The sequence below is a fragment of the Bombyx mori genome, chromosome 11 (genome assembly GCF_030269925.1).
Source record: "Bombyx mori chromosome 11, ASM3026992v2".
NCBI classification, from domain to species: domain Eukaryota; kingdom Metazoa; phylum Arthropoda; class Insecta; order Lepidoptera; family Bombycidae; genus Bombyx; species Bombyx mori.
This window is the reverse complement of record NC_085117.1, coordinates 16,006,724-16,018,729: the sequence shown is the minus strand read 5'-3', so window position 1 is coordinate 16,018,729 and position 12,006 is coordinate 16,006,724. Positions and strand designations below refer to the sequence as shown.

At 39.0% G+C, this 12,006-nt stretch overlaps 1 long non-coding RNA gene across 4 annotated transcripts in view; it reads right to left on the bottom strand.

Moving 5' to 3' along the window:
• LOC101742035 (tyrosine-protein phosphatase Lar) overlaps positions 1 to 12,006 on the bottom strand; it is a 448,057-nt gene that overhangs the window by 372,819 nt on the left and 63,232 nt on the right. The gene's annotated exons all lie outside the window — the stretch shown is intronic.

Sequence of the window (12,006 nt, the reverse complement as noted above, 5' to 3'; positions counted from 1 at the left end):
ATTCTTAATGCCGCATTTTGATAAACAAACAAAAACTAATAATAACACATTTAATAAGTCTTTTTCAAAATCAAATTATGAAACTTTTTCGCAACAATCTCCGCCGTATATTTTCTGAACGTATCTAAATAATAATTTATATATATAAAAATGAATTGCTGTTCGTTAGTCTCGCTAAAACTCGAGAACGGCTGGACCGATTTGGCTAATTTTGGTCTTGAATTATTTGTGGAAGTCCAGAGAAGGTTTAAAAGGTAGATAAATATGAAAATGCTCGGAATTAAATAAAAATAACAATTTTGTTTTTCCTTTGATGTGTCCCCCGTCGGACGGATTCCTTTTGTTTGTTTTAAGTTTATTTTATACAAAATATAGGTCTTTTATTTATCGATTGAGGCACTACGAAGTCTGCCGGGTCAGCTAGTAAATAAATAAAAACGTAAATTGCTATGCTAGTGCCACTCATGTATGTGTAAGTTGCTATGAAATATGTGCTTTGCTGGATAATACGCTCACTATCACTTGTTTGGTTTTTTTTTTTGGTATTTCCAATAAAGTACCCCTTCGTGTCTTCTCTTTATGTACCAGACACAGCGTGTTCGATTTCTGAAAATGAAAAAAAACAAATACCTACCCCTAAATACGATCAAATGTGTTTTTGGCGAAACCAATAGACGTATTATAACCAATTAGAGGTATTAGAGGTATTAGAGGTATTATAACCAATTCGTTACGCAAAAAAAGGTTGAGAATACATTTCTAACAAAACATACATTTGAGTCGTCTATTATCAAAGGTGGCAATCTGTGCATTTGGACAAAAAAATGTTATTGATATGTCAATACAGATTGATTTGAATATAATCTTCTCCTTCAAAGAATACGGTTCAAAACCTGCATTAAATGAAGGTTAATAGTTAACCTGTTATTTATCTAAGGGCCTGGCCACAGCTACTGGCGGTGCGTTTTGCGGTGCGTTGCGAGGCGCGGCGGGCGGCGTGTTTTGCGGGGGTATGCCACAGCTAGACTAGTTGCGACGGCGGCGGCGTCAGAGGTGCACGTATTTAGAAAGCCCTATCAAATTTCCCTTTCAAAAGTGGCACGATATTACCTTGAAATAAGTGCGTTCTTAGCTGAAGATATTATTCAATCAAGAATAGGAGCGCCCCTAGTTAGAAAAAGAGAGAACTTGGCGAATTTCACCCTATTTATTAGGTATTATATTAGGTATATTAGGAATATAAGAACTATCCCGATAAATAGATTATTAATAGATTCAACCTTCACAGAGATTACCAGGTTCAAATCTCAATTTACCATACGTGTTAATTGCTGATAAAGCCTATCCTCTTAAAAATTATTTGATGCGCCCATATCCACCGGGTGGTTTAAATGCGGAACAAATAATTTTCGACAAAACATTATCCCGGGCAAGTGTCACAATTCAGTACGCATTTGGTATTCTAACTAATAACTTTCGTATTTTTACGAAAAGCACGCGACATTGATTATAAAGGTTTCGTGCCTTAAAAGAAAGTGATGGAGACAGAGATGCAGATTTTCAACAGTTTGTTTCCCAGTTTGGAGACTCCAATATTCACAATAGCGTACGCAGATCAAGACGGAATAATCGAGCAACGGTTCAAGCATCTAGAATACGAAATGAATTCAAATTTCAAATTTTATTTCAATAATCCTATCCAAGAGTATCTAGGAAACCATTAGTACCAGAAAATTGTTGTTTTCTTTCGTCCCACATTTTTTTATAACATGCCTATATTTTAGATCTGGATGTTTTGACATCCATATTTCTGGTCTACTCAGTATTTCACTAATGAATTGTTCCACATCCATTATATTTTATTAGCTCAACGCGCGGTAAAAACAAAATGATTTGTTTCGGTCGCGCGATGCCTCAATGCGTCCACCGACACCGCCGCGCGCGCCGCTCTGAACTGTGGCCGCCTCCATATTGTCTAGTACATTTGTTTCACTCGCAGATCGTGCAGCTCGTCGCCGCCAGATGTCACGCGCCTCTCACCGCGCCTCGCAACGCACCGCAAAACGCACCGCCAGTAGCTGTGGCATACTTCATAGGTTGTCTACCATAATTTGTTTTCGCCGCTCCCGCTTGCCGCGCCTCACGACGCACCGCAATTCGCACCGCTCTCGGCTGTGGCCAAGGGGTAAGATGTCGTTCCGAAGAGTTTTGTGACTGCCAATGGAATACTAAGTCAATAATTCGTTTTTCTGATTTACCAATAATTGTCCAAAAGTCAGATTGCCGGCTTTGATAATAGTCGACTAATTTATAAGACGGTTTCAAAAACGAACTAGATCACTAAACAATAAAGAACGTCGTATTAAGTATTCCTAAAACTATTTTTAAGATTTCGATTTGATACACAGAAACGGCTTGGACTGAAATTCGATCGACATCCAAACAAAATGGCGATATTAAATTTCACTTAACAAAGTTCTAAGGAGCACAAACATCCAATTCAAGTCTATTACAGAACACCAGCCCATTGTTCTTCGGAAACAATGTTAGCTTTCCACGTAACGTGAACTATGGAAACCAAATAAATTATGATTCATCTATTGTAGTAGTGATTCTCTATTGAAGTGTATTTTATTTAAAATTCTTAGTGTATGTGCTGCTAAAATATAATTGTCTCATATTGTATTCTTCTATCCACATTATGTCTATATTCAAATCGAACAGTTGTAAGATTTTCTCAATTCGAAATTGAAATTAAGCCAAGGTCGCAATGTATTCTAATAAAAAAATTCAGAGTATCAATTTAAACCCAAACTAAAGAGAATTCTTTTTCTCGAGTGTTATCAGTGCCGGAAAATTACACTTTTTTTTTATTGCTTAGATGGGTGGACGAGCTCACAGCCCTGGAGCCCATAGACATCTACAACGTAAATGCGCCACCCGCCTTGAGATATAAGTTCTAAGGTCGCGGTATAGTTACAGCGGCTGCTCCACCCTTCAAGCCGAAACGCATTACTGCTTCACGGCAGAAATAGGCGGGGTGGTGGTACCTACCCGTGCGGACTCATATGAGGTCCTATCACCAGTTAAAGCCTTACATTACCTTACATAAGAGACAAGAACGAAGTACAACCAGACTCACAACACGAAGCATCCTTCACACAGAGCCTGGTCGGTAATTATTGTCAAACTCCGTAGTATATTACGATAGCACTAACCGCCAAATAAAAAAGGTAATATTTTAAATATCCAAATGTAACATACACATTACTTCTTTATAGAAATACTAGCAAATAAGATGTAAAGTAAGCAAGTATTCATAGAAATTGTTATTTACTCTAAGTGAAGCAAAAACAGAAGAAAAAAAAACGAATATACTTAAGGCGTCTGTGATATTTTCTGAGTGTAACGACGCCCAGTCATAAATCTTACAAAAGGTTACACGGCTATTTAAGACCGCTATGTTAAAAACTGTGACATTATAAAAATTACTGCGTATATAACAGCGGTGTGAAATAAAAAAAATATTAATTCTTTAATTCAAAAGCAAACTGTATACCTAATCGCCAACCACATTGCCTATTGTGATAGTCTCTGTAAGCGGAGAATTGTCGAATAGTTAAAAAGGCGATCTGGGAAGAAACTTGTTCACACAATCACACGCTGCTCTTTTTAGAAACACCGCATACAAAACACTTAAACCAAAAGATAGCGTCATGCATTCTTTTTTTTTTATTGTCCTTGTAGGCAGACGAGCATACGGCCCACCTGATGGTGAGTGGTTACCGTCGCTCATGGACTTCAGCAATGCCAGGGACAGAGCCAAGCCGCTGCCTACCGCTAAAGCGCGCTAAAACGCAAGCATTCGTACTATTTAAAAGAAATTTAATATCTAATTGTAGCATATACATTAATTTCCATGTTTAAAGTTTTTTTTAAATTGTATGATTCAGAAATGGATAGATATTAAATTACAGAGAGTCTGAAAATAAAAACGAAGCTCGAACATAAAATGTACTTGGCACCTCGGCAAACATTTTCCAGCGCAATATAAAATCCCATTAATTTTTTGCACAAAAAATGTGTTATTGTCTCATTAAAATGGATATTAAAAATAAATTATGTATTAACATTATCGCGCTTCTTTAAAAAATTTAGCACCATTCAAGCCCTGAGCAAACTCTGAAAGTAAATTAAATGTAAGCATGGGACATTGTTCGCCACCATGGCGAAATAGCCATCTTACATCTATAGCACACGAAATTTATTGCAAATTGAACGGTCCAATTTAAACTTATTAACTTGAAGTTTTTAAAAGTTATGACTCGCTATTTTTGGGAATTTGTCGGTTGTTTATGGATACGAGGGGCTAATATTACTATAGGCATATATTTCTACTTTCCAGTCGAAGCAGAGTCATATAAATACTTCAAAGGATTATCTATATATATACGAGTATAAAAATGAATTGCTGTTCGTTAGTCTCGCTAAAACTCGAGAACGGCTGGACCGATTTGGCTAATTTTGGTCTTAATTATTTGTGGAAGTCCAGAGAGGGTTTAAAAGGCAAATATGAAAATGCTCGGAATTAAATAAAAATAACAACTTTGCTTCTCCTCTGATGTATCCCCCGTCGGACGGATTCCTTTTGTTTGTTTTAAGTTTATTTTATACCAAAGTTTAGGTCTTTTATTTATTGATTGAGGCTCTGCAAAGTCTGCCGGGTCAGCTAGTTATGAATAAAAAATCATTAGAATTTTAACAAAATAGAGCACAACATAATTTTTGCGAACTGTTACTATTCATTATTATCAAGTCAAACTTTCCGTTCGACTGGACATTACCAAGAAATTGTGGGTATTGGTAATTTTTCATAAGAAAGAAGGACGTCAATGGGTCTAAGGCCACTATTAGAGCACCTAGAAAACCAAGTATTAGATACCCCAATGTAAAAGTCGGAGAGGGCAAAAGGGAAAGATAGCATGGTCACTAAGGATTGCACAACTGAACCTCAGAGCAACATTCAACTGCAGCCAATACCTGACTCATATGTAAATTAAATTATATAATATATTTATGAGTGAAAACTATAGTTTATAATATATGTGTAGTTTAGTAAAATCTTGGTTGCATACTCCCTTAGTGTCTGTAATTTAATATTAGTTCTTTTCTTTTAAATCTGTTTGACAATGTAAGTAATTATGTTTTAAACCTGTTGGCTTCGTAAAAATTATAGAAATAAATATTTTTATTTTATTTAAAATGTCCTAACTATTTACTTCAACAAGAATTTTTCGCAGTAGAACCCCGATACAACCTCGAAGAACTAGTGTCTCACCAACAATACTAAATACAGGAAAGGTTAGACAAGAAAACTAGTAGAGAAATGAAGGAAGATTAGGAAGTAGGCTCCACAAGCCCAGAGTCATCGTATACATTTGTATCTTTTGATTAATGGCCTGTCAGAGTTTGTCATTTAAGAGTTTCTAGACTAATTCCGAAAAGTTATCGCTTTTTTTTTCTTTTTTTCAGGTGGAAATCGCCGGACTTCCACCCTCCCCTGGGGATGAAGGGCGGGGCATGTCGGAATCGAACTGACTAAAACCTCCTGTCGCTCAACAACCCGCGTCCGAACCTCGCATGAGACAGAACCCATGAAAAGGCAAAGGGGGGAAAGCGAAGCGTTTAGTGCGGAGCACATCTCTCCCATCACCCTCCCCCTCGGGACGCCGGACCAGCGGTCGTCGGCGCCACGACCACCAGCCCTCTCTGTCGGCAGGCTATCCGGAGCCCGCCTAGATGGCGCCGGTTAGAAAGTTATCGCTTACAATGTATTTATCTATAATTACAGCGAAGTCCGGCAGCGGCAACAAACATTTAAACAAATTAAATTCCTACACATTTAATATAATATGAAAAAATAAATCAAAGAATTTTAGGTAGCATAATTGGCAGCCCACCCTCTTTCCGACGCGTCTTCAGATAAATGGCGTGGCCGAATTTCCTTGACATCTTTGATGTTTCGGAAGGACATTCACTGCTTCGGCCTTAATCAAATCAAATTATTTATTCAATGCGATACGGCCTTTACACTCTGTTTCTGTGTTTGCTTTTTGCTAATAAAAACTGCGTTTGACTAATTTTACAATTAATTTTTTTAGTGATCAGTGTTTTGTATTATAATTTCCCACTATACACGAATAATTTTAATAGTTCTAAACGGGCACAGGAGTGTAGGGCTCGGATATTATGTTTTTATAAAATCCCATAAACAGTTAAATATTTTTCAATGGTTATCTATTTTTATTGCGACGTATCGGAGCTACGTCCGCTATGAGCCAGCTAAACAAAATATGGAGAGATCGGAACATACTCAAGAAGACGAAAGTGCAAATTATTGAGGTGCTCGTTTTCCTAATCTTTTCCTATGGCGCTGAGACCTGGACCTTCAAAGAGTCTGACAGACGACGCATAGACACGTTTGAGATGTGGCGCTGGCGGCGCATGTTGCGCATCCCTTGGACGGCTTTCTGGACGAACGTTTCCATCCTCAACGAACTAAAAGTCGACCAGAGCCTATCCATCATATGCCTCTTTTTTTTTTTATCGCTGGGGAATCCATTTACGCATACCCGGTCGAGAGGGATAATAGACCGGGTTATGTCGGACTCCGGCGCCTCCAGAGAAGAAGAGGTAGAAGAGGAAGACCAAAGTCCTCCTCTTCGTCCAATTCCTACCAGGAGACTACGCCTTGAGAAAGGCGCGCGAGGCGCTGCGCGGCGTCTACCACGCAGGACCCACCTCGCAAAACCGACTACCGACTAAACCCCATCGAGCTCCACCACTCCGACTCCACGAAACCTACGGTACCGCACAATGCGCGCCGCAGGCTCGCCGTCGCCGGTACCCGTCCTGACAATAGGACGGGATCCAATCCCCGGGAAGATCCCGCAGGACGTCGTCTCGGGAGATACCGTGAGTGGCACATAGGAACCACCTTGCGCCGCCTCACCACGGAACCGACAGCAGAGCACCGGGCGCCCCCGCACCTAGTACCCAACAGTCCCTACGGGAGATTAACGGGAACATCGTGCCCGCGTCGCCCACCCCGCCTTCTTCGCTGAAGAGCCGAAGAGGGATTCCACTCCCTTTCGCGCTCCTCAGCCTCGCGGAATGCCATGACCAGGTCGCAAAATCTGGCCATGGCCTCCCACGAACTCTCGTCCTCTAGCATGCGGGCAATGACAGCCTGCAAGGAGAGGTCCCTCCCCAGCACCGCGATGAGATCTCGCCGCGGGTGCTCCCAACGCGGGCACGCTTCGAGTGCGTGCTGAGCGTCATCATCCGGATGCCCGCACTGGTGACAACCCGGATGTGGCTCTCTCCTGCAAACCCTCCACAGGTACCTCCCGAAGCAGCCATGCCCCGAGAGGACCTGCGTAAGGCGGAAGAAGAGCACGCCGTGTCGCCAATCTGACCATGTCTCCAGCACGAGCACCAGGGCCTCGAGAGTGCGCCGGCGGGTGGCTGAGGTTTATATAGAATGCTCCAGTATTTTGGTCATATAGCAAGAAAACCCTCTGACAACCTGGAGAGACTCATAGTGACGGGTAAAGTGGATGGAAGACGATCCAGAGGTCGGTGCCAAAAAACATGGACGTTGCACGACCTTTGTTTACAAACCATTATTAGTACAAAAAACCACACCGCAATAAAGTAAACTACATATATTCGTACATATGTACATATTATTATTTCACAAAACAAAATCATACGAAAGTCACGGAAAATTACTGGGCATTATTCACTTTTAAGTTGCAATCTGTTTAAAAGATCCAAAGCTTTCCCAATAGAGCATTAAAGGAAAAAAAAAAAGAAAAAATATAATGGCTTCTCCTCAATTTCCCGCCTCGTGGCCGGTCGTGCGTTATCAATTTCAACCGAGAGAGCAAAAAGCGTGTTTAGCACCTGTATCGTAAAATGGGACACAGCACATAAAATACAGAAGGATTTATGTTTCAATTACAAGTTGGGTTTTGTCGAAAATGTGTCAGAAAGATCAAATTCAGTTTTTGTACTATTAGATTCTGTTCGTGTTTTTGTTAAAACACAGTTCACCACAGTACACAGATTATGAGATATTTAATAAAATACTGGTGGTTGTGCTCTAACGTAACAACTATATCTCCCTTGAAGCATTCATATTATCTGTAATAACTTGATTTACAATACTATTATTGAGTTTAACCCCTTTTTTCTCTTTATGATGACTATATATTTCAGTAAAGCCAGCTGTAGCCATCTACAACAATGAAACGACAACATCAAAGATACATCAAAGATTCAATTACGCCACGTTTAAAAAAATATTTAAATCAAAACGAACCTTCTGTGAACGGTGTTCGCCATCGTAAATCGTACGACCCACAGTTGGTCCGCAATACTAACAATAAATCAGATAAATATATCTCCTTGTTGACTCTATACAATGCTGTTTACTTTTCACCGCTCGTAAAATACGCAGTTATGAAAACACTCCATTATATTTATGATTTTAAATACTTTACGGCTGTGTGAAGTCAGGAGAATGACGGTCATTAATATTATTATATTTTGCGGTCGTGTCAAATGACATTAGATTAAACACAATAAATATTTCAGAAGGAACTCAAGAAATTAAGTTACGTTCCAAAAAAATGGCTTATTTTTTAACACAATTTCATTGGTTATGCTCTAAATAATGAAAACGTAAACATAACTTAAAATTTGATTTAATTTAATCGTAATTTTAGCAAGTTCAAAAGGTTGAACATTTGCACACGTATCAAGGAACGATAATGAGGGTCCGTGGTCATGGGGACTCGATATGAAATAATAATTTTACTACTTTGGCCTAATATCCTAACCAGGATCAGTAAGGGAAAAAAAAAATTTAATTTTTACTTCCACTTGCTACTAATGCGTTTTTTTCTCATTAAACTATATATAAAACACATGACATTTTAGAGCATCTGGCTTAACATTGTATTATTTTTTTACAAAAATAAAATAATGTTTTTGATGCAAGAACCTAATCAAAGAAACATTTTATAAACATTTATGACTGATATTCCAACATATATTATGAAAAGAAATGAACAAACTATCTAAAGTGCGAATAACTTTTGACATTTAATAAGAAATGAAAATGAGACGTCTTTCGGTGGTATTCAAATAATGCCTAAAAAAAGAATAGAAAGCCAATGTTTGACCTTTACAAAACAATCTTGGATATAAACATTTCGATCAACAACTGCATTACTTATTTTCTAGATATAAAATAAATGACTCCTGTTCACTCTCTCTCTATATCTGACCCTAACCTTGTAAGTAGGTACGCACATGGAATACAACATTCTAAATTCGGCGGTACGTTTTAGTGAAATGAATATTTCTCGTGAAATCCATTGACAATAGCCGCAGTATCAAAGCTTATCTCGGACGGGACAAATAGCCGCCGGCCACGGTCGGGATAAAAGCCCTTTCACTTACGCTTGTGTGAAGTCTGACTCGCTTTCATGTTAGTAAATGTTATTTCTGATACATCGCAAGTTGATATGAATGATGTATATCTGATTTACCGCGGCCATGTTATTTAAAGTAATAATAATATAGCCCGGTGCGACCAGTAATTTAAAAAAAAACGGTACAAGTGTCCACAATACCCATACTAACAGATACGACTCTGAGTTTTTCTGCTCAGTATGTCGCGATTTCAATGTTGGTGATACATCCAGCGAAGCACTGCTCTTGCATCTTGCTTGCTTGATTGATTGATCTTAGAAAAATATCTGTCTGAGCACAATGAACTTGCCTGCATCACCGGTGAAGTCTGAATAGACAGACTCTCGGGGCTAAATTAATTTTATTTTCATTATCTCATTCTATTTTACTACTGATCGCGGGTACGTTGAGAAGTTTGAATAACATCACGTCACTCAATTTCTTCGAAATAATTAGATTTTCTTCTGTACGTTTCGGAACAGAACTTTGCTGTAAGTATTTTTATAGCTCTCTAGTAGATACACCGATTTAAAATCTTTATTTTGTTTACACTTTTCCTCCTTGAAATTACGCACCAGTGTCATTACAACATCTGAGCTCGTGCCTTGACTCTGTTGACTGCTTTTTTTTTCTTTTTCCTACCTATGCTGATAGCCTTGAGAGGCTATTTCAGCTTCTCCTAGACGTGTAGGTGAGCTCACGGAGCTCAAACAGGGAGTGTTGCTAACACTGGCCCTAGCAAGAGCAGTGCTTCGCAGAATCTACCACCGGATCGGAAACGCGACCCACTGAGAAGATCCGGCGAAAAATTCAGCGGGCTGTGTCTATGGGTTAAATTAATTTACTCGTCGAACCCTTTGTCGGAAACAACGGGTTCGGCGAGGACGGTAACCGGTCGACTGTGTAAAAGTCGTCGTGGCCTAAAGGATAAGACGTCCGGTGCATTCGTGTGTAGCGATGCACCGGTGTTCGAATCCCGCAGGCGGGTACCAATTTTTCTAATGAAATACGTACTCAACAAATGTTCACGATTGACTTCCACGGTGAAGGAATAACATCGTGTAATAAAAATCAAACCCGCAAAATTATAATTTGCGTAATCACTGGTGGTAGGACCTCTTGGGAGTCCGCACGGGTAGGTACCACCACCCCGCTTATTTCCGCCGTGAAGCAGTAATGCGTTTCGGTTCGAAGGGTGGGGTAGCCGTTGTCACTATACTGAGACCTTAGAACTTGTATCTCAAGGTGGGTGGCGCATTTACGTTGTAGATGTCTATGGGCTCCAGTAACCACTTAACACCAGGTGGGCTGTGAGCTCGTCCACCCATCTAAGCAATAAAAAAAAAAAAAAAAAAACCACAAAAATAATGATCTTCGCTCACTCCCCTCTTAGACATATCATCTTTAACGCAATCCATCCATTTCTTCTTAGGTCTACCTCTCCCTCTATATCCTTCCACGTTCATAGTTAGCACTCTCTTACCAAACTCATTTTCATTTCATCTCATCACTTGACCATACCATCCCAAACGCGCACTTCTCAGCTTCTCTGTCACAGGTGCCACATTCAGACTTCCTCTAACATATTCATGCCTTATTCTATCCATTCTCGTTACTCCACACATCCATCGCAACATTCATATCTCTGCTGAATGCAATCGCCTTTCATCATTTATAAATTAACAGAATAAATTATAAATAGTAAATATAAGTGAATATGTTTAAACTAGGTATGGAATTTGATCTTTGAGCAAAAAAAAATTTCGTACGTATTTATTATTAATCCTTATTATGCCTATAGTTTTTTTTTTTTATTTCCACGCCAAGATCCAGTTTTCAACAAGTCAAGACTTTTCTTATGATTTCAATAAGATCAAATTGTTATTTTAATTCAACCGTATTACCAAAACTTTTAAGACAGTCAATGTTTTACAAACAATACCGTTCTGCTAACACGCCTAGAATTTGTTCCGAGAACCGGGCCAAGAGAACCTTTATAAATTAGACGAAAGCCGTCTAATTTGTCGACGGAGCCCGAAAGTTTGACTCTGATCAGTTTCAAGATCTATTCTCTTTTCTTTAGTGAAAATAATTTGTATTTATATGTAGAAGCGGAGCTTTTCCGTTTTAATTTCCAGGCAGCGCTGAACTATGGAGAACCTGTTAGTTGTATTAAAATACTTAAAGACTTTAATACTAATATTAATTAAGATTAATGTGCAATAAATTTATCAGCATTAATAATGCAGTATACTTACTAGAGCCTAACTTAATACCAACTCTGGGTTATATCATTACGATATCAAATATAATGTTTATGGGTTCTGGTGCCTACTTCACAATAGGTGGGCCCTTTTTCTTTTCCTACCTATTCTAGGGATATCGAGGGGTCATACTAGATTCATCATACAGTATTGGGTTCGAGGGTCTGTCTATGAAATGCAATCAAAGTTAACTTTCCTT